The 23,752-nt window shown below is 43.3% G+C and overlaps 1 pseudogene; it reads left to right on the top strand.

The window, feature by feature from the left end:
* Window positions 1–1,296: 1,296 nt before the first annotated feature.
* LOC142583856 (U2 spliceosomal RNA) lies at window positions 1,297–1,474 on the top strand (annotated as a pseudogene).
* Window positions 1,475–23,752: the final 22,278 nt, after the last annotated feature.

Below are 23,752 nucleotides of genomic sequence, written 5' to 3'. Positions count from 1 at the left end.
CATTAAAGGATCTCCCTCTCAGGGGGGACAGACAGAATGTGTTCCTAATTACGTCTAATTCGCGTATGTCTGTGATGGCCAGCAATTGTTTGATCCTGAAATTAAATTAACTGGTACATTCCCACACGGAAATGACGCTAAGAGGCGCGGCGCGAAAATGAGTTCAAGTTGAGCTGTCAGCTGAGACTAAGTTAGCACCGAGCAAGCGGACATCCGACAAAGAAATGAGTGGGCCCAATTATGATCGCATCTTCAGACCAATTACGGGATCCGTCGAACTTCAAAAGAAGGAAACGCCCACAAAAGGACATTCGAAATTATATTGTGCACTCCTCTAACACAGCCTCTTTTGTTCGTACCAAGGCTTCTTTTTTTGTGTGTGTGTGCGTGTGTGTTTTCTTGCTGTCGTGATTTGAATCTTGCCCTTCCATGCGTTCTGAAGCACAGCTGACAAAGCCAGCTGCGCTACTTCGAGAAAAGAGTAATTCAGCTGACCTACGTAGCAGTATTCAATTAGTAACCATTAGCTAACCCATGCAATTTGCCCAGTGCGAGAAACCTGAACTAATCTACCATACATTCGTGCGCGAAGGTCGTCGTTCTCAACTTGAGCACTATTTATGCATAACTTTATCATGTTTTGTCCAAACGAGCGTGTAATAGTCACGAACAGTTTTGATTTCTTGGCACGACAACGAATTACGGCGGCGTCGTACTCAGCTTTCGCACCGGAAAACTTTGCTCACAAGTGCGCTGGCGGAAATTAGACTGGTTCCATACGAAATAACATTCTTAGGCTTTACGTGCCACTGACTCGATATGATTATGAATCACGCCATAGTAGGTAAATCCGCAACAATTTTTCACCGTCTCAGGTTCTTTAACGTACGCCTAAATCTAAGTATACGAGCGTTTTTGCATTACGCCCCCATCGGACCACGGCCGGCGTGTCTGGGACCGCGCCCGCGACCGCAAGCTCAACAGAGCAACTGGCTTTACAAACAACATACTGTCCGACAAAGAATCATGAGTTATTCCACTATGTGAAGGTAGATGACCAGAGAAGCTGTTTAGCACACGACACTGAGGGGACACAGAATTTTGAAGAAAGGTACAAACTCATCTACCGTGATGTTTTTATTCGTTCGCGCGGACGACGGCACCGCCACCCCGAGGAGCCGGAGGAGACTAGACACGCGTGATGTTTCGCCGGACCGCCACCACGGGACAGCGGCAAGAAAGGAAAGTATACATACGCAAGCGCGCCGACAAAGAGAGGGCGGTGCGAACGTAGACATGGCCGACGCGGGTCAGAGTGTAGCATCTGTTCATATCATCTGAATATCTGATATGGCTTTTATTTGGACCCAAGGCATTAAAGTTATTTTCTCCAAGCTGAAGAGCTTGAAGCCTGCTTCACCTCCGCTACGGGTCGGCCCGGTATTGCACAGTCTCCGGGATCGGCCCATGGTTTTCGCGCACACAGAACAAGAATGCACGGAACCCTAGCTATAAACAGCTTCGCTATAAAAAGGAGTAACTTTGGTATCTGCCGAAAAGGATGGTTTGTTGATTTTCTTTGTCTACTAAATGCGATATTACTCCGCCAAAGTTGCACAGGGTAAGCTGTGGATTTCCCTGCAACATTTTGAAACTAACTGTTGAGTAGCCTTTAGATCTTAGTTAGAATTGATTACTTGATACATTGCTGCGTGAGTAAGCTCTCTTCAACCATGTTGATCACAAATATATGCTTGTGCGGGATACTCATTAGGTACTCGAATTAGAACGCAGAGGCAAAAACTGATTGCACTAACAGCCCAATTAACACTACGTATTTGGGTCTATTTAAAGACGAGACATTACGCCAGAACTATCTTATGTACAAGAAACCGTAAAAAGAACTACGAAACGTGTCAGTACGCGCATAGACGCCAAGCATAAACCATATGATGGCCCATTCTAAGCGTTCGTTTAACGTGACTCTTCAGTAGGACACAGCAAACTTAGCGTTGTGTGCACTACAATGCATATCATTTCCAATTCATTCCTGCATATGGTTTAATTATCCCTTATCGGTGTTTTGTTGATGTTCCTTTGTGTTTCGCAGCAAAAAACTTTTTCCTGGCAAATTAGTGCATACAACGCTGCCTGAATGGAGAAAAACAAATGCAAGTTCGTAAACAACTAAACGACAAGTTACGTGTTGATGTAGCTCAGTGGCTATGGCGTTCTGTTGCTGCACTCGAGGTCACAGTCTCGAGCCCCAGGGCCTCGGCACTCCCGACGGGGCCCAATGTAGAAGAGGCCAAATCTGCAGCTTTGAGTGCATAATAAAGAATATAAAGCGGTGAAAATAACCTGGAGACCACCAATACACCGCATATCACAGTTAGATCTCGGTTTAAGGGTGTTAACCATCATATTTATTGTCATTTCTCGTTGATAAAACGACAAAATAAACCTTTTTGCAGAGCAATGACATAATCTGCCATCTGGATGGCCCTGTCCATGGCCTCAGTCACCTCGCTCCCTAATTTCTCTGTCACAGTGCGTGTACGAGTGCGATAAAGTTCCCAGATTCCGCACAAATTTATAAGAATCCTTTACAAGCACATAGTCAGCAAAATATCCGCACTGATAACGAATTGAGGCACATTTAGCACATTCCTACAGCAGTAATCCTTGCTAGGTAGCTATTACGGAAGCCCCTATAGAAACAGCGTTGAAGCCCAAGAAAACAAAGAGAAAAAAACGCCGACGCAAGCGTTAAGAAAGCTTCTCGACGCCTTCGGCACGTCTTCGTCGTTAATCAAACGCTGAAGGCGAGCGCTTCAGAACGTCGTGGTTAAACGCATATGCCTCGACAAAACAGGTTTCGCAACACACTTCAAGACGCCTTTTATGACGAATTTTCGCTACCGCAAAATCTAAAGCCAAACAACAGAGCTCTTAGGCGGAGAAGATGGCCGGATTAAGCAATCTCAAGTTTTCTAAGCTTTGAAACACTTTTAGTTCCTTCATAATAAACTGAAACTTCTTTTGCCGGCACCTGTGGGTGGCAAATACACTCCAGTCACCGTCCTTTCTTCTTTCTTTTTTATTTGTGAAGTGGATAATGATGTGTTAAAGTGGATGATAACGTAAAGTGGATTATGATGTTACGTGTAAAGTGAATGACAATGCGCATTTGTTTTTATATTCTTCGGACACAGTTCATTTTTTAATAGGCTTGCAAAATTTACTCGGTTCACGTCAATACAGATGGATTATTTGCCCAGGTGAACATTATTATAAACACGAAACTATTTATTTTTATAATTGAACTACTTACATTAATGAACTTCTTATTTAGAAATTTTGAGCCACGTGTTTCTCTATAGGCTAGTGCGAAAACTTGGGAGATTTGGTGGAGCTTCATATTTGACAAACAGCGCCAACTAGACGAGTATATTGAAAAGAGGTTCAATTCAATATGGTTCAGCGCTTGCATTGTGAACCTACTTTCATCGTCCTCGTCTGGTTGGCGCTGCTGTTTGTCAAATATGCATATGTTTGTATTTAGGCGTTCATTGTATATTTGTCGTGAAAGTCTAGCTACATGTTTGTAAATTTCAACATGACCCTATAGAACGATATACCTGGCGTCAAATTATTCTTACTAGTTACCTTACTTGGCCCCGCGATTTGCGACTCACTGTTCAGCCCACCTGTGATGTATTAGGGCAGCCTGCGATAAAGCCTTTGCTATACAGCGGGATAACGCAGTCTGTCTACCCCGCTGCTGTTGAAGGGGCTATGCATCCAGCGCCGATTGAAATAAGCTCATTAGAACATGGAACGGCACATTCATTTATTGCCACACTTCTAAGTTACAGAGGGGTTGGACAGAGAGTCGCATTTCGGAGTCCCACTTGAGTAATCATGTAAATTTAAAGAATAATTACACGCCAGATATTTCAATTAAATGGACATATTGAAATGAAGAAACAGGTAACTTGACTTCTATGATAATTCCCTCCAACTTTCCAATTTAAGCATGTACCGTAAGCTTTGTACCTAAATAGTTAATTATAATCATTAGTTTATTTAGTGAGTTATTGATTTTTCTTTTTTGCAAATGATGTTTGTCTCGGCAACTAATTCCTCGGTAGTGACGTCCTTTTAGCAAATTTTGCAGGTTCTCCTTGCATGTGTTAAAATTTTCTTTTAAGTTCTGTGGCGATATAGAGGTAAATAGGATAGAAATGCGTGAGCATTACGTCACAGCTCTTTGAGGTACCGGGTTAATTATTTAAGCAACGTTCACTACATTGCAAAGTATACTTTCAGGAGCTCACTCGTCACAAGTCCTGCATCTGCGAGGAGTTAAGTCCAACTGGCGTAGGTTCGGGTCAGACCAATGACAGTTGCCCCATTTTTATTAGTCATATCATAAGAAATTAACAAAGACACAAAGGACAGCATAGGGGAGCTTATCTGCAATTCTTAAATGAATTAATGGCAAATAAATGCAAATGAAAGTGGCTGAGAGAAAGAGAAAGGGAGGTAAACGGGATAGGAAAGGCGGGGAGGTTAACTGGATAAGATTGTAGTTTGCTACCCTACACTGGGGGAAGAATAAGGGGAAATGAAAGACGGAAAGAACAGGCGGAGAGAAATAGCAAAGAAACAAAAAAAAGAAAAGGTAGGGAAGGTCGTGAACGACCATGAGACAGCCTCTCCAACTGACCACTCGAACGTAAAAATTTCAAGAGTGCCTTCACTGTCTTCTGGTGTGACGGCGGTATAGGTCGGCGTTCCAGTCGCCACCTTGAAATTCAAGTCATCGCATCAGACTACATCGACGACAGCGGAGCTTGCAGCTCTTCGTAGCCCACTATGCATAATTCGAGAGCAACCACCTCAAAAGTGGAGCATTTTCAGCGACTCTAAGGCAGTTTTTCATTTATTACTTTCCGCCTTATGCCTGGCACCCTACGAACAACCAGTGCTACAAATCCGAGAGCTCCTTCACCGCCTCATCGAGTACGGACACGACGTCACATTTCGCTGGCTCCCTATCCACTGTGGCATAATAGGTAATGAACAGGCCGATGAAGCAGCTCGATCTGCTCATGAAGACGGCGTGCAGGAGTAAATTCCGCTGTCAAGAACAGATGCAGCAGCGTAACTTCGAGTGCTTATATGAGGCCTTATAATCCTTGTGGAACACACCTAGTTTCCAGCACACACGTCTACATCGACTGCACCCCTGTCTGCAACTTCAGCCTCCACCTGGACTACCCGACCCGGTACAACAGTATTTTGCCGACTGTGGCTTGTCGTAACGTTTACGAAGTCGTTTGCTTTCCGCATCGGATGGGAGTACGGTGCTGCGTGTGAACACTGCGGCGACGAGGAAATTATGGAACACGTTCTTTGTCATTGTCCACGATACAGTGCACACAGGCAGTCACTCGCGAACGCGCTGGCGCGTCTTGACGACCGGCCGTTTTCGGAGCAGAAAGTGCAGGAAAAAACTACCGACCGCAGGTGGGATGCGAACCAACGTCTTTGCGTTACGCGTGCGATGCTCAACCAATTGAGCTATCGCGGCGCCGTTCTCTCATCCACTTTCTGGGGTATTTATGTGTTACTTATAGAACTAACTCTGGGAGTGTTAGCCAGCGCGACCACTTTCAAACGTTGGCGGCGAATGTGGAACATCCTTTCTGTCACAGGTGTCACCGAGTATGTGACCTTTTGGGGCGAAGGCAACCGGTCAATAAACCCGCACATGCTACCTGAAGGCATCAAAGCTTCCAAATTCGAGACCCTCGCTATGTAACGAACGAGCAGAAAGGAAACCAAAGGACCCGACATGTGTTAGCCATATCATAAGAAGCCAACAATCAATTCCTCTAAGGACAGCATAGGGGAAATTATCTGCAATTCCTAAATTAACTAAAGAAATTATATATGAATGTAAATGAAAGTGGATGATAAAACAACCAGCCGCAGGTGGGATACGAACCTACGTTCACAACGGCTGCCAAGGTCTTGAATGGTGGCACTGCATAACATTCCCAGGGTCAGTTAAGCAAAAATGAAAAATACCGCATAACCTTGTAGCATTTGTTTCCTACGTGTTGCTGAGAAGAGATGCAGTGTTCACTGCATTTGAGTGCTCACGAACGCACAACTAACGTAATTTACATTTTTATAGCCCAATGCGTGTGTTATTTTGATGGCTCATGTTCGTGATTATGTTTTCTGTGAGCCACAAAGTGCTAATAACACATCGTCGAGTGTTGACTAAGGCAAAAGCTGTGCTATTCCCTTCGTCTGCGAGAGTTCTTCCAAAGAAAGTATTTTGTATGGGTCCTTGTGAACATTACTAGCAAGGAACGAAAGAACATGTCAGGAAGCTACCAAGTGACCAACCAAGGCAAGTGAATATCGAGAGAGCAAGTGACCGGCTAACACGGCCCATCAAGAAATAGCCCCCTGTCGTGTTTTACAAAGCGCAACGCCCACTATATCGCGCTCTTGTACAGCGAGTAAAGAAACTTGCCTTCAATATACCACTATGTGCTTGTTTCCGCCATGCATAAGTATTTGAATCTTTATATATATATATATATATATATAGATATATATATATATATATATATATATATATACACACTCAAGCGGAAGCGTAGTGCTGAGCAGGTATGTAGCGTGTCTGCTACAACATCGTACCCATCTGATTACTGGGTACAGTCCTCACGTGATGTTTTGTCTACTCAGTATGCAATGCTTTCTTGTAAGCCTCTGATGGCGAAAATCAAAGAGCAGCGTGTGTGCATCAAGTTCTCTTCTCTCTTAGAAAAATATTTGATACCAAAGAGGTTACTTTCTCTAAATTTGTACCGCAAACTCAGAGAAGTCATTTAACATTTTTTACGTTACATTGGATCGAACGCAGATAGAACTGCAACGCGTCCTAGCAGTTGCGCGATGCAGTTCGAAGAAAACACCACACTCCGTGGAACTTTGACGCACGGGTTGGGCAGTACGACGATGCTGCCATCCACACAGCATGCAGCGCTTCTTGACAAAAATGGGTAATGATACCTTACCTCACCCCCTACTCCCCGTATGTTACCTCTTGCGATTTCTCACCTCCAAGGTTACAACGATACCCTAAATGTAACTGTTTTTCCCAGATGTGGAGGAGGTAAAGAAGAAACCGATGGAAGCACTGTTAGTCATCAATTTGCAAGTGTGTCAGAAGAGCTTTGAGCGATAAATAAAGCGACGGGACAAGTCCATTGCGTCCCAAGGAGAGCACCTTGAAGGGAAATAATGTTTCGGAGTGTCCGAAGAAATATGCGAATCAAACGGATTCTCGTAACTTTCGGTTCCCCCGTCCTCTACACGAGAACGCACCACGTTCTTGAAGTAACACCAGAAAATGGAAGTTATTAATAAGCGAACGACTAAAATAAGCTTAAGCTCAGGTTTTGGTCACGCGGTCCAAATTTGCAGGGCTACATAAATAGACCTTGCCGCGGAGAGTCGCAATGCGATGCCTCAGACAACAAGAAAGCCACTAGTGCGCGCATTTTGCAAGGCCGTAACAAATATTCGAACTTTCTTGGCGTTGGCAAGAGCGCACTTTAAGACTGAACCAACTAGAGAAAGCGCACAGAACCTGTATCCTAAAGACGACGTTTCAATCTCTGGAATTGGTGCATAAAATTAAACTGATTTCGTTAGAGCGGCTGGCCTGTCACCCGCAGATTCCACATTATCTGCTTGTTGAGCACAAAGACACGTGCCCGTTTACATAGAACATGCATGTGGTAGTTAAAAATAAATGTCACGGTGCTGCAGTAATTTCTCGTCTAGCGAAAAAAAAAACAATACAGCATTGAATAAGCAAGCAACTTTCTTACAATGAATCCAAAAGAAATTTGTGTGCCTGCTGCACGTGCGCGAATAAAGGCAGCGTATAGCAATCAGAAGAGCCTAAGGGTTTTTATAAAAGCTGCTTCAGCTGTGAAGCGTTTTTTTTTTTTTGTATCCACTAAGTGCGACGAGATTGGCACGTCTGTCTATTCTTCAGAATCAAGCAATACACAAAGAAAACGTCAGGCCAAGCTACAACTGCTTTCAATTTCATAGGCCGCGGTGCCGAGTGACCGGCCAAAACCGTTTAATATAACCAATTTTCAGCGTTTTACATATCATGTCGCGTCTTAAGTTCTTTTGTCATTCGTTGTAGTCTTGTGGCTTTGTTGGCCATTGCACATTTCTTTTGCTTTAAATTGAGCTGTATGTAATTTATCTACTTTCAAATTTTCATTCGCATGACCAAACTGTGAAGTTGACTGAACTTTGAGGGTTATACATATGTATAGAGCCTAACTCTCGTATCAAACGAGAAGGAAAGCCAGAAAGAGGTAAAGATTTATTAGTGCTAAGTTGTTATTGTTCAAAGAAATGATGACGTAAACATTGCGATTTATAATTGACTTATGAAGCGAAGGCCAATCGGATGAAACCTTCAAGTTTCTGTTTACCTTTGCTATTCTGCTCTGTATATCACTGCGTTCATGAAAATAAGAACGCAACATGGGGAATAACTTTCCAGTAATGATCCATCCATTCGATCATACATTTCGCGAAGTAGCCAGCAGTATAAAACACGATTGCTTATTGGTTTCTTGATTTGCTTTACTGTTCTTGTTCGCGTGTTTTTTTTTTGTTATTTTTCCCTAGTTTGTTTCACACACCAGAAGTTAGAAGAATATTAAAGTGGGCAAAGAAGTATTTTATCGCCAACACCGCAATGAGACGAGACGGCGATAAGCGCACAAACGACAGGAGCAAGCGCCTTGTTTTCGTCGTTGTTGCCTCTACCTTGGCCCCAGTTTACCGTGTGGTCACTAATGATCCAAACAGTGAGGTCACTAGTCACAAGCCCCAAAACTGTATACGCCTCGGCAATCGTACCTTTTGTTCTCGGGAAAGACTTGCGACCAGGCTTCCTGCACCACTCGGAAGAAAGGATGGAACAGTGTTGACGGTTGGGAGGCACCTGAGTGTTGCCGGGAGACACATCGTGGTAGAAGGCATCGGGCGCAAACTGGCCCTCCGTGACACAACTTCCGAGGAATAGCACACTTTGCCGTTCATGCTAAAACAGTGCCGCCCGCACCGGCGCGCGCACAAAGCCGTCGCTCTCTGCAACCGATAATCTTGCCCGCTCGACAAGGCACCGCTTCATGACGCGACGCGGCAGACAGCTGACCAGCTATCGTACTTTGCAAGAGCAGACGCTGCGCCACTAGTAACACGAAGAACGAGCATTACAGAGAAAAGAATTTCGGCATTCCCAGTCGGTGTACAGTATTCTCAGACAGAATACTTTCGGTACGGTGGCTATCCATCGTATTTCAGGAGTTCTATTTCGAACACGGTTAAATCTCTGCATGTTGTTCGTTGGCGTTGATCCAATTAGAAGCGGCGTCGCTAGCCTGTGAGCCAATCAGAACTGATAAGATGGCGATTTTCACAATAAGGCGAAATTTGATAGTGTCCAGAGTATAGGTTGTGTCCAAACTATGGCGTCTGTGACGTGTTTCTCGCTACTGCAATCGTTTCCGGCGCATGCAGCCAGCGAAATCATGGTCTGTGAGATCTGTTTCTCTTACGCAGAGAGAGCCGTCCCTGAGGCGTATATTTGGGCACTAGCAATAGCATTACTTTGTAGTCTCGAGGAAATGAATGAGTGTTTGGTACTTCATTTGATTACGGCGTTTATTTCGCTTTAACAAAAATTACAGGCTTGTGTCATCGCCTAACACCACAACACCATTTCAAGCGAAGCTAAGTTGTACGAGATAAATATGTCGTTTTAACACTTTTTTTTCGTCACAGCTGCATTTTAGTTTCCAGTAGAAATTATTTACAGCTTTCGCGCGCGTGGTTGAGCCATAGCTGTTGTGCCGGTGCCCTATCCCTTGAAGACGCAACGGCTCACGGTTAACACTATCAAACTGTCGCGTCTTAAGGAAGAAAAGTTATTCTAGGTGTTCCGTATACACCTGCAAGCGTTTAAGCAGGAATGTCGAGACGTTTGCTTACAGCAAGTGTTCCCTCGCTCATTTCAGCTTCTGTAAGAGCCCTTAAAGGCACAGACAGTATTTCGCAAATTTTTTGCGGTGCCTCCAACGGTAACCAAAATTTTCAACTTCCTCCAACATGTTCCTCCTAACGCCCATTTTTTCCTTCGAAATTTCATCTCGACCCGCCTAGGGGTGCACCTACACCAAACATTCTTGCAACCTGCACGGCATCACGCACCCTAATTTGCAGAATTTTGGTAAAGAATGATCTCCGCACACCTATAACTTTGATGGTTATCTAGTAAGCTCCTTCTAAGACTAACTTTATCCGCATTAAGCTTCATCTGGATATGTATAATAGTTCTGAAACGACGCATTGTTCCAAATCACTGTTGACAATGTTTTCTTTTCATTATGGACAATGCCTCTAATTATGCCACACCCTTTAAGCTTTGCCTAACAGCGCGCTTCACACTCCAAATAGGGCCTTCACATGTCATCGCGCTATTCTCCAAATGTTTTTCTTAGACTGAATCACCTTCGACATTTTAAGGCGATATTCACTTCCACATTTAGTCGCCGCCACCACAGCCCCGGTCATGCCCCCTCCTCCTCCCCTCGCAGCTTTATGGAAAGAATAATAATATATCGAAATGAAACAGCAAGCTAATCAATTTAATCAAAGCCACCAGGGGGTACCGATTCCTTGGCGATCATCAATGCGCGCTGTCAAGAATACACAAAAATTCAAATTTATTCCTCCAGTAACACCCTTCCGCAGTAACCAAAATTGCTTGGCTTCAAGTGAATCTTGCTAGAACACCTCATCCAGTTCTTTCGCTAAGCATCAGTGTCGTCCGTTAATCGGTAGACACTACCTCGCTACGAGAAATTGTGCCATAAGCACGAATCACCTCGCAATTTATTGTCACATCATGGCCATGACCTGACACCCGATGTGGTCAAAAGAATAGCGGCTTTTGTAGCTGCAGGAAACCCATACAAAACGGAGGACAAGCTGGCCATTCCCTTAGTCGTTTGAAGGTGCATCACGAAGATTGCGCCGAGTGTCGCCTTACTTAATGGCCCTCTTCACTTACGGAATACCAACACAATGTCGTAATTACAAGATAATTCATTTCGGCTGCATTCGGCTCGACAAAATACTACGTTTCTGCCCAGGTACCCCATAACGAACACAATAAAACCTTCTCATGTTGATTCAAGTCCCTGCATAAGGAAACGATCCTGTATACGCGCGCTTCTTGTCGTGTGTGTAATTTTTCTATGAATTCCCCAAAAAGTACAAAAGGTGTATTAACAGGCGCAAAACCAAATTACCAAAAACTGTTGAAACACTAGAAAGGAAAAAAATTACGGTAAAGAGCTCGTTAAGTCGGTGCAAATGCCTTTGTAAATGTCACGTCCTAACCTGCAGATGAGAAACTACCACAGTTCCAAGGCGTCTTACGATGTCGAAACGACCATAATCCCTATTATCTTGTCACTATTGTAAAGCGGGGTAAGGTTAGCAATTGCTTTAATAATGAGGGCTCAATTTCACAGTCTGTGACCTGTCTACACAAATCCCCAAGGCTCATGCCTCGCGCATATATATAAAACTTCGAGCGTGAAAACTTCCGCGACTTATTTTTGGTGTGGAGGAGTTTGCAGTCGGTGCCTGATGATGGCAAGAGCGATAAAATAAGAACTCCGAACAGCGCATACGGGCGATTCATTAAGGATTAGCTATTACAGTTGTCTATTAGGAAGAATGGTGCTTTTATAACAAGGGCAAGCATAATGGTTACCTGATCTTATCAGCACGTTTAGGGCCCCTGCACAATAAACTTCTTACATCTCGCGACAATGGACGAGCAAGGCACTTCTCAGTGTATTTAATCTCAATCACATGCTCGCAACAACCTATTATTACACGCTGTAAATTACTTACAGTACTTAACTAGACTTTTCTTTTTACCTCTGATTAAATTGCCTATTGCGCTTAAGAAGGATTAAGCTAGAAAAAGAAAAGCAGTCTTGCTATTGCACAGACATATATTTCAAGCACAATTTACACAGCACGCCATTTATTTACAGCGTTCCGAATAATTTCCACCCGAATCTCACCTACTCAGCCTTCATACTTCTGCACGTACAGTTATGTCCCAGATACCCTATGTCATATGGTATGTGAATGTGTAGGAAATCATGGCACTGTAGACACCTAAAAATTAACCGATAGGCAGCGCGAGACCAAGCTATCGTACCCGGACTCGAAGAAACAGCGCAGCCTAATCGAATGGGCACGCGAGGTGGCCATGGCCCGCGATTACCTGGAACATCGAAGCCGCCCACCTAGGGTGCAGACGGCGCTTGCTCAGAATTAAAGTTTATCCTCTCTCTCTATCTCTCTATCTCTCTCTCTCTTTCTAACGTCCTTTTCCGTGCCTAATTTACGCCAGATTATTCAAGCGATAAAAAGAAAACATACTTCAAGCATTGGTACACGTTTCCTTTCTTACGTCTCACAGCAGTCTTTCTAGGCACATAAACATGTGTTAGGAATTAAAAAGCGGGAGAAATTCCCTATCTGCATTCAGCCTCCTGCGTTCCAGAACTCCCCATGGTGTGTCACTGTCGCTTGTCTAGCCATCCGGGTCCATACTTACAAGCGAGAAGCTGCTTATTCTAGCTTAAAAAAAATTAATCGTGCATTGTAATGTCCGCACTTAAGCAAAAATGCAACTAAAATATCTGACGCTCAATGGGAGAGATATCATTCATACGTGCGGTAGAAATGAGACGGTAGAAACACTTTTTTGAATAACGTGAGAAATGCAAATTTTACGCAAGAAGAGCGTTATCGGAGCTTTGAGCGGAATTCATGCAAGATAATAGTACTCACGCTTGCAAGCCTTGCATTATTTAACGGATTTTATGGTAATAGTACTTGCAGCAAAAAAGCTTTCGTGCCAAATGATTCTCCCAAAATTTTCTCGCCATACGAGCATCTTGCGACAAATCGTGCTCCCATCCGTCACATTAAGAGCTTTGTTAAACATTCTAAGCATTTATCTCATTAACTGCTGCATATCATAAAGTTCCAGCTGGCAACATGTACGACTCGCAATTTTTGCTGTTCCAATTCCCAACTTAAACCACTGAATTTCGGTAGCAAAACGCAGTGTTGCTCTTTATTATTACTATTATTTCGCTTTATTATTGCTAACATGTGCTCTGGCTTAACTATTTCTCACAGCTTTAGAAATTATGAGGAGGCTGAGAACACCCGTGTATAGCAGATATCTTCCGGCGTGCGTGCGTGCGTGCGTGCGTGCGTGTGTGTGTGTGTGTGTGTGTGTGTGTGTGTGTGTGTGTGTGTGTGTGTGTGTGTGTGTGTGTGTGTGTGTGTGTGTGTGTGTGTGTGTGTGTGTGTGTGTGCGTGTGCGTGTGCGTGTGCGTGCGGGCGTGCGTGCGTGCGGGCGTGTTTGTCCACGACGCCGACCTATCGACGACGAACCACGGCCGATGATCGAAATCATTTACTTATCACTTACTTCACGATAGCTACAGCTCAGTGTTCTCTTTAATTATATAAGATGATGTTTGAAAACTGACGTGCGCTTAGGAGCCACATAAAAAAGAATTAACGACAGAATGCGCACGCTACCTCGTTCAACTTCCTGAGACATGACGGTTCTTGACATGGACAAACTGTAGACCTAAACTATCAAAATTAGTAAATCATTCAGAACAGCCAGAAAGCCGATTTTGCGAAACCAATACTTGTTAAAACCTGAAAATGCCCGTATACTTTCGTGATAGATAATCACATCCTTCGTGTCACCACTCTTTCAATCAGTTTTACCATCACAAGCTTTCAAAGCAGGTCAGTATAGTATCTGTCTCGTTTCGCTTGTTTATTCCACCTTTACTACCATTTCATGACATTACATTCTATTTTAAATTATTATCGACAGGGAGCATATGGCTAGCTTAATGAGTACCCTACGAGGTCTTCGTTAGTGCTGGTGAAGGTTAAGAAACAAAAAACGCCTAGTTCTCATATGTCATTAGCCCAAGATTTTCACAGTGCACAGTAAATAAAAGAAAGTCGTTTTTACGTCAAATGTGTCAGTTTAACGTAATCGCTTCAAAAGCCATTTTAGACCCACTTTACAAAATGTCACCACCTCTTTATTGTTGTTCTTGTTGTTGTCGCTGCTGTTGCTGTTGAGGAGTTCCGTAATCAAAAAGCTTGCCATTTCGAAATGTCGACATCGTAGTTTTTTCATCGGTTCTTTATTTCAACGGTTAAATCAAAAGTTCGTTTCCATCAGTCACTACAATTGAATGTTGCTTTTTTTTTAAACGACGTAATGTCGTTTCCGTCAGTGTAGCGGTTGTCTCATGATATATTATCGCGCGTTCATGCGTTGTATTTTTTTGGCAGTGATCGCTTTCTCCGAATGTCGTTCTCACGTTAGCGCTCTCACGCAAGATGCCTTTGCCGTGTCGGAAACTTCGTGGATGCTGCCAGCTCCCTGGCTAGACAGGCGCGTCTAATCAGATCGCGTTCACAATGCGAATGATCTTGCAAAATCTGAATTCTAAGCGAACACCATAGATTCCTTGGGAATGTACGATGACTCGGGTGCTATAAATAAAGGACCGACTTAAGCACCGCGATTCCGTTCGACGACTGCCGAACGTGCTCGCTGCTCACGTTGCGACTTACGCGTTGCTTGCTTTCTGGGCACAATTGCGCCAAGGGTTCGATTGCGCATTCACTCCTTCTGCTATAGGGTGCTAGCATACCCGTCTGGTCATTGCAACCTGCGAAAATATTTACTGGCTTCAGACGTAAGTCAGACGTAGACCGCTCACTCAGGTCGCCATGCTGCCGTATGGGGTAAAAAAAGTAATTCTTAAAACTAAGTGTGTTAAAATCCCAATTTCGCGATTATTATTCCAGCACCAAAACAACATTCATGCTCTGCATCTAGCAAGAACTGGTCGAAAAAGCTTTGTCCAATAAAAAGAAAGTTTTGCTAAAGGAGGTTACCTAAGCATAAGACAAGCGGCCTCTCGGCTTAAGTTGCGAAGTAGATCGACGGGCCATGGCCGTCAGTGAAAACAGAGCGCTGCTTGAATATAAGCTGCATTCTTTATGAAGACACCAGAACATTGCTCGTTCGATACACTTCCTTCAGCCATGCGAGGACCTGCTCGTGTAGACATAAAGTACACCGCACGCGAGTGCAGCTGAAAGAGACGAGTTCAAAGAACACCTGGCCGTGAACTATTACAGAGGCTATTTCACATCTCAACCACTTTCGATGCTCCTACGTTTAAAGATGAGACATTATATTTGCAAATAAACTGTTATCAATGAACGAAAGTGGCGAAATCAGGGCAGTGCACGTCTCCCCCGCTTACCGTGATTCCTCGTACTCGTCACAGATGCTCGGTCAATAGGCGTTGACAGGCGTCCGGCTGCATTTCTGCACACGTCGCGGAGTTAGCAAGGTTCAATAAACATTTCCACAAAAACAGCAAGCTAGTGAGCATTGCGTCGACGCATACTGATAGGCTATGAAACCTAAGACAAAATATGCCTCCTTGATAGTATGTTAACTTCTACGTAAAAGCAGATGTACGGTGATAATGATGCTAAGGGAAATTTGGTAACCTCTCGTGAAAAGCGCGCTATTCGATCACAAAGGGCAATAAATCGGCATCGGGTTATTCGTGCCTTATTCGCCATAAGGGTATTTATAAGCTTCGGCTTCCTTCTTTTCACGCTTTACCTTTTCAATACCTTCCATTAATATCACGGCCGCATCCCTGAAAGAGTTGCCAAAATGTTTACTTTAGAATTAAGACAACAAAGTAATAATTCCTTTACCTCTATCTCAGTGCTGTACCGCGACTTGCTGCTCTGTGTGCAATCTTTCTTGCAGTATTTTCAAGACGCACACCAGACTACTCGCATTTATACGTGACCATGTACTTTAGTCTCCAGTTGTCAGAAAGGGAAAAATAATGTAGTTGAACTAGTAGCTGTTCGTTATTAAAAATTAATTCCGGTGAGTTCACAAACTCTTTAGTTCATGAGCGCTTTATTTGCTTTAAGTGAAAGCTAAGTGTATTTGCATTGTCCCCTCTTAACTCTGACATCTTCAGATCGACAGCAATATGAAGCTGCGGCATGCTCTAGCAAATGGGATCTGCTTAGCAAACATTAATCTTGTAAAATTTTCTGTGGCTTCCTGAACTAGTTAGCGTAACTTTATGTTCGTGCTGTTTGACTGCATTAAGTGTTCCTTAGCGTTCTTTGGCGATTTAATATTGTTTGTCATGCGGGTAGGAGTAGCTGTATGTTGCCACTTAAAGGCGCCAACCTCTAGTATACATGTAAGCAAAATGCATAAAAAACCTAGTTATACTATATTTTACTTTCCCAGTGATAGCATAAGAGGCACACACAAACGAGATTATTCTTTTTCTCTCTTTTTGGCTCTACACTGTTAATGGCGGCGGCATATTGTTGTCACGGAACGCAAGCTAGCTGAGTGCCAAAATAAAAGCCTATTTTTTTTATTACTTACGCTAAGACCATCACTCAAAATAGCTAAATCAGGTGACCTGTACCGACTCGAAGCACAATACATTTACCTACAGAAATTCACCTACGGTTCTCCTATAACCGTCCAAGATATTGCCTTGCCTTTAATAGCAGCAGTAATTGATTGCTTATTTTCATTTCACAAATGAAAAAGGAGAAAAATTACAGCTAGCCACACATTAACTGTCTAGCTTGGGTTGCCGACGCCTGAACAGCGGCGAGCAGAGACGTACTGGGGAATGGAAGTAAATGACAAGGAGCAATAATAGCATAGATAATACAGTGGTCGTAGAAAATCATATACGCTTACTTACACGTAGCGATTATGTCAATATTTTGCCAATAGTTCGTTCGCAGTGTCACTTCACCGAGTGTTTGTTGCATGTTCCCCGCACGCTGATGCTGCAATAAGCTTCTGAGTGCATTTAGCTTTCTGGACTTGCTCTGCTCCGCATAAATATGCGCTGGGCTCAGGCTTTCACCAGACGCTTTCCCACAATTTCTTTCTTTCTTATGCCTATACAAACGAAGGCATGAAACTCCTAGATCAAGCACATTTAAAAAATGTTTCGCAGCAGTCATGGAGACTCCTTTCATTAAGCCCTGCCGGGAAACCTCCTTCAGTATCATTTCTATTTCCGCTAAGCGCGACCACTTTCCAACGCTCTGTCATTTCTGCGTCAGAAGAACCCAGAAAGTTTGTACCCCCGGAAGCTGCCGTCTTCGCTGATCTTGAGAGAGTGTCAGCGCACCACCACGAAACAGTCGTAAATCACGAATCAGTCAATAGGCGAGATAGCAGGCTGCCATAAAGGCCGTATACAGAGCGCCATTTTTCTTCCCGTCTCCAGCGCAGTATGGAATATAACGTCCTTGGCTAGCTCTTCGAAGGCGTTAATGGACTGCGAGCAGTCGAGCGCCCGGGGCAATGTTCATAGAACGACGTCTTCTCTTCCGGACCTATAGTTCAGTCTCACAAACTAAAATTGGTTCTAAGGAGATGAACGTGTGAACTTGATTGTATTCGAGATCAAAAAGAAAAAGAAGTTGCGTACCCAGTCGGCGTGCTCGTACGTATACTTCAGTTGACCAACGACACTGCCATAGAGCCGCTGCAACGCTTACTGGGCAATATGTAACATTCCGTAAGCGTGCTTGCCTACAAATACCATGATACCTTAATTAGTCCCAGGTCTACCAGCTCACTTAAGTTCGATAAGTGGTGTGGAGAAGTCCACTTGTGGGTTTTGCATGCCATCTACTGACTTTGGAGCCACACTCTAACCTCACAAGTTCAGTAGGATCACGTTACACTGTAAAATACAAGCAGAGAACAAAATAAGAGACAGAAGAAAGACTTAGACAACAAGCGCGCTGTTGTCAAACGGAATTCGCGATTTTCGAGTCTTTCTTTCGTCCACTGTTTCTTTGGCACTGTTTCTTTTATCGGATGTTAACCTACAGGATGCTAACTCTCCCTGCTTAATGTTTTGATAACATTAAGCTAACAGCTTGCTTTCAGCAGGATATTATCCTTTTTGTCACAGTGCGACTGCTTATTGCACCTGATCCTAGGAAGAAATCGCGAAATATTTTGGAAATGCCATGATCTCCAAGATTTGGGAGCGCGCATAGGCTCCGCGTGCGCTGCCAGATCTCGGAGATCAAGAAAGTATTTTCGAGTAATTCTGGATGGGCATAGACGTGCACTGCTGCAAACGACGGTTCTGGACACCGCTTCGCATTTGGACACACAGCTCCGCGTCAATTCGGCGTCAACGACGTGCGCCGCGCACGGCTACAATTCCACCTTTAAAACGGGAAGTGGCGTAGGCATATTCAGGAATACAGCTTCAACAACGTATGTCAATGAGGGCAAGCAGTTAAATCGAAAACCTTTACGTCACCCTGGGGCGACGCTTTATGAAACATTATGTTGCAAATGCAGCCTTCTTTCTTGAAGTATCGGCCTTTCTTTAGCGGCGGTTCGCAACGAATGCCAGACGGGAATATGTTTAAGAGCCGCTCTGTTAGCCTAGAAGCACGCTCGGGGCACCCTCGGTGAAACCTAAAAGCCTCAGAGATGAACATACTGGCACGAGGAGGCCATTAATAATCAAGCGCTATCCGGCAAGTGCACAAATGACGCAAGCTGAAGATTGCAGGAAGCACACAAATTACAAAGGGAAAGCCCCGGCACTCTTCCAAAGTATTTCCAGCAGTGTGTGAGAGGTGACAGCACCAGAAAATGAAAAAGTGGATTCAAATTGCTTGGACCTAATTTTCACAAAATGTTTACTTGGCAAGGGCTTGAATCGAACACCAAGCTTTCTCAGAAACGAATCAATGTTGCTTGGCGTTCTCCAGCGTTTAGGAACAACCAACGACGAAATTCACGTGTCAACAGGCAGTCAAAGTCTGTTGGTTATTCTATATGGTAGCATATGGTGGCGAGCCACTCGTGTCTGCCTTTGGCGTTAAAAACGTGCTCCTCTAATGGCATTTCGAAGCTACATTAAGTCAAAAGGTTTGACTCTTCAACCATCTCAAGCAGGGTTTGACATCACGGAACACATGGTACCCAACTTCGATGTGTATTATATAAATGTAACTAAACCTGAACAGAAATGCAGCATTATATAACATAATAATAAATATAATATAATGCAATGATGTTATGCAGTGCTCTTCAGGTTTAGCTTAGATTAACATATAATGCACATCCCAATTCGGCACCATAGGTACCATGACGCCAAGCGCGGCTTTGAGTCTCGTTTCCTGGCCTCTGTCAAGCTTCAGACCACGGATTTTAGTTCAAAAAACCATTCCGAAATCGCCTTGGTAAATTGAAATAAATTTAATTTCTGAGGGAGCTCGCACAGATTACTCTTGAAGAAAGCTCGTGTTACAGCTTAGGTTGTGTGGGACGCGTATACGAGGCAACGGTGCGTCTCATAGCCTGAGCTCTGTCTTGGAAACTGAATATCCCACGCCCGCAATAAACTCTACTTGAAAGCCAAGTAAAAATAAATGGCAGGATTTGTGCTCCTCGAAAGCCAGAATTCAATATCGGCCGAAACTGAAGACAGCCAGCGCGCTGAACATATGCAGTGAAGGACTTCTTCATGTGACGTGGCAGCTAGTCTAATGCAGAACCAGTCAAAGCAATGCACTGAAAGACGGGACGGTGCGACGACTAAAAGGTTAGAATAGACTAATTTATATGCTGCATACAGTAGTTTCCTTTTTGTTTTCTTTTCTATTTTCCATTTTCTTTTCTATTTTGCATTTTCTTTTCTTTTCTATTATCTTTTATTACTATTTATTATTATTATTATTATTATTATTATTATTATTATTATTATTATTATTATTATTATTATTATTATTATTATTATTATTATTATTTTATTATTATTTTATCTTTTCTATTTATTGCACAAAAGAAAACACGCTTTCGTAGCGATATACGCCATGCCATGTGCATCACCTTCTTTATACAGCTTGGTCATTTTTTCCGGAGTTGAATAAAACTGCAGTATGAAATGACAAAGCCGAAGTCTCTTACAGAATTCCTCTGTATCTCGAGTGTTTTCGCCTCGCAGTTCAGAAAAAGTTTCGCAATTTCTAATCGAAGAGTTTCGATTCGTGTACAATGGCGCTGATCCAATTTTCTGCTACTCGAAATTTCAATTGGAAAGCTTCTTACACGTGCGAACCTCTCGTACATCTGATCAGAGAATGCCGGCCCGCCGACTACCAGCTCCACGCGGGGATTGGGGGGCAGATAAAAAGGAATCTTTATTTTCTTGTATTAAGACGTGCGATTAGCACTATGCTGGTGAAATGCAGCTTTTATTTTTTCGTTTGCAAATGGTGCAAGCGTGCGCTTGCCGCGCAGCCTAAACACGAACTTGGGAAAACAAGTTGGAGAATTTGTGTATTTATCAAAAACATAGGGCACAATTTTTCTTGCGTTCAGAAATTGTTTTCCTTCTTTTTTTTCCAATGAGCAACCAAATTGCAGCGAGGTCTTTAAATATCGAGCAACGGCGAGCATTTAGCATTTGATTGACTTATAATCGTGACGTGCAGTTTTTTTTTTCACCACAATTCACACTGTTTTTTGTGGTGGTCTGCTATAGAATACAATCATAAAGGTGCTGTTAATTCTCTCCAGCGGCATTGTTATCTTTATTATGATAAGGACACGTGTACTTGTTTACGTTTTTTTTAATTATTGGGTTTTACGTGCCAAAACCACTTTCTGATTATGAGGCACGCCGTACTGGAGGACTCCAGAAATTTGGAACACCTGGGATTCTTTAACGTGCACCTATATCTAAGTACACGGGTGTTTTCGCATATCTACCCCATCGAAATGCGGCCGCCGATGCCGGGATTCAAACCCGCGACCTCGTGCTCAGCAGCCCAACACCATAGCCACTGAGCAACCACGGCGGGTAATTTTTATCGGGTGGCCGCGTTTAACAAATTTTATCGCTCAGCACAGGACGCGCCTGCACGTATCGGAAGTTTCTCGAATGTTATCAGTGGTTCTATCCGTTGTCTGTTGTTACCGAACCTCGTGTAATTTGATTGAATGTATGCGCGACGCGAATTGTGTAGAACTTTCTGGAAAATGGCGCGGGCAATAGTGATTACTCTGGACCCTTCGATGACTCGTGTACAAAAGCCAACGCATTTGACCCACTGATCAGATTTTCGACGGTCGCCGATTTGTGTTGACCGCTATCATTGTTCTTTGCCTGTTTTTGAGGGGGGAGGTTCGCCCAGTAAAGGTCAAGTTTCACCCACAGTTTTGCTGCTTTCTTCACCATCAATACTACGTGACAATAATATTTATTTATTTATTTATTTATTTATTTATTTATTTATCGTTGAAGAACACGGAAATAAAGTAGCCGAGGTACTCTGCACCTGAATCTCTCAACAGCAACTGTAAACGAAGAGAATAAAAAGCAGCAAAGAGCAAAGGAGCAAAGATAGCTCACCACTTTATTCGATCGGATTAGAAACCCGCACCTCTCAATTTCAATCCCAAGTCCGGACGTTACGCGCTCAGCTCATCAACGCTTGTTTAGACGAGGAAAGGCTGCTGTGCAAACTCTCGCACGTGCCTGAGATCGAAGGTGGAATATGGGTGAACGATAATTCGGCGAACAAGAACTCCCGACCAAAAACAACTACGTCGAGAAAGACGTTGGCAGAAACGTATTCCACTCTGCGAAGAATTCGTTGAAGGAAATCTCCCAATTTCAGTTCGGCGAGGTAATTTCTGTAGATGCGTCCGCAGAGGAATAGCTGCGCAGATTGCTGTGAAGCAACGGAACGTGTGCTGACGCACACCGAGATTTAGGCGTTCATACCGCATTCCTTGACTAGATTTCGGTGAATTTTTTCCGAATATTTTTTTTTCAATTGCCCTGTTCTTTCTTGATGATAACTTTAACAAACTTTAACAGGGTCTAAACAAGGTACTTTCTCCAGTGAAGCTTTTCTTGAGTGAAACTGCAATGTATCTGTATTTGCTATCTGCGCACTTTTGTTTATTATATTATTATTATTATTATTATTATTATTATTATTATTATTATTATTATTATTATTATTATTATTATTTAATCTGAATGGTCCATGTGACGCTCAATCAAGTGGTGTGTCGCTGTGAACAGAACTGATGTTTGTTTTCTTTCATCTTTAATAATAAGCTTGGTTAAACCGGAACTGGAAGTTCTCGAGTGAATTTTCTTTTATTGCAGTGTCACGCAAACTGCAGCGCAAGGATATACCTGACCACGTGATGCTGTCACCTGAAACTGTCAACTGAAACTGTCGCTAAAGCGGCAAACAACATGTTTTTCGACTGTTTACATAGCCGCACGATAAACAACTATGGTCATGCTTTACCCATGTTTTCGACGAAACATTCAATAGAGCATTCCGCCTGGTAAACTGATGACTGCGGATGACCAAAGTAAATGCGGTGTAAACGCGCATGAATAGTGTATATAGAAAGCAGAACATTTCTCAGGAAACGATGGGGTCTTCTAGTAGGCCTAGCAGTGTCAGAACAGATGGCTATCTTAATAATGACAAAAAAAACATATACAATACTTGGTCCTAAAAGAGACATGGGACTGAGCGAAAGCCTATTTTTCCAGTCATTTCTTGCCATTGCTATACCAGACGCTATACTGCAAACGCCTGTCAAGTGCCCAAGATGCTGACATTGATGAATAAACATGCACAATAGCACTGAGGCAATATCAACTCCAACATTCCTGTCCGGCCTTCCTTGCATTTTAATTCTTCGTGACATGTATGTACACCACAACACACGCTTATTATGAGGGGAGCTCTCGAACTACGTGCGGCGCTTTGTAACATGTATTGCCGACGCGTTCGCGTCATCTACTTGTCCGGCTTATTTCGTCTTTCAAATTAGAAAAGTACATATCTTCCTCCCTGGCCAAATTCTAAGAGCAGACAGAAGCAGCGCTGAGCAAACGGCACTTCTCCCTATGTTGCTATTGCATGCAGCGGGGGGGGGGGGGGGGGGGGGGGGGGGGGGGCGTAAAAAGTTTTCACTTCCTGGTTGCCTTACTTTTCAAACCGTTAAAGAGTATTTTGAGCGCCTCTCGTCGTAGTTCAACGTCGAGTAGTTAACAGTAGTTAAGTATCAGAAGATCCCGTCTGATGTCTTCTCTTTTACATAATACAGCCTTTCGTCAGGATTTCTTGCCTCTGGCGACGTCCGAAGGCAAACCAGTAGACCAGCATTCCGCTTTGACTAATTAATTACTTGGCTCATCAAGCCTTTCTCATCTAAATTTTAAATCAAAGTGTAATCTCATGCACTTTCCCATGTGAGAGAATCTCTTAAACTGACTAGAAAGCCTGCGTAGTCATCTTTAAGACGTCGAAAGTTGTCATAAGCCGTTCCATCAAAGGGGCCCTGAACCACCCTCCTCAGGCTTGGCGAAATAACATAGTAGGA

This window comes from Dermacentor variabilis, chromosome 5 (assembly GCF_050947875.1).
Source record: "Dermacentor variabilis isolate Ectoservices chromosome 5, ASM5094787v1, whole genome shotgun sequence".
Classification (NCBI taxonomy): Eukaryota; Metazoa; Arthropoda; class Arachnida; order Ixodida; family Ixodidae; genus Dermacentor; species Dermacentor variabilis.
Note: the sequence above shows the minus strand (reverse complement) of the source record. Positions and strands in the feature narration are given on the sequence as shown.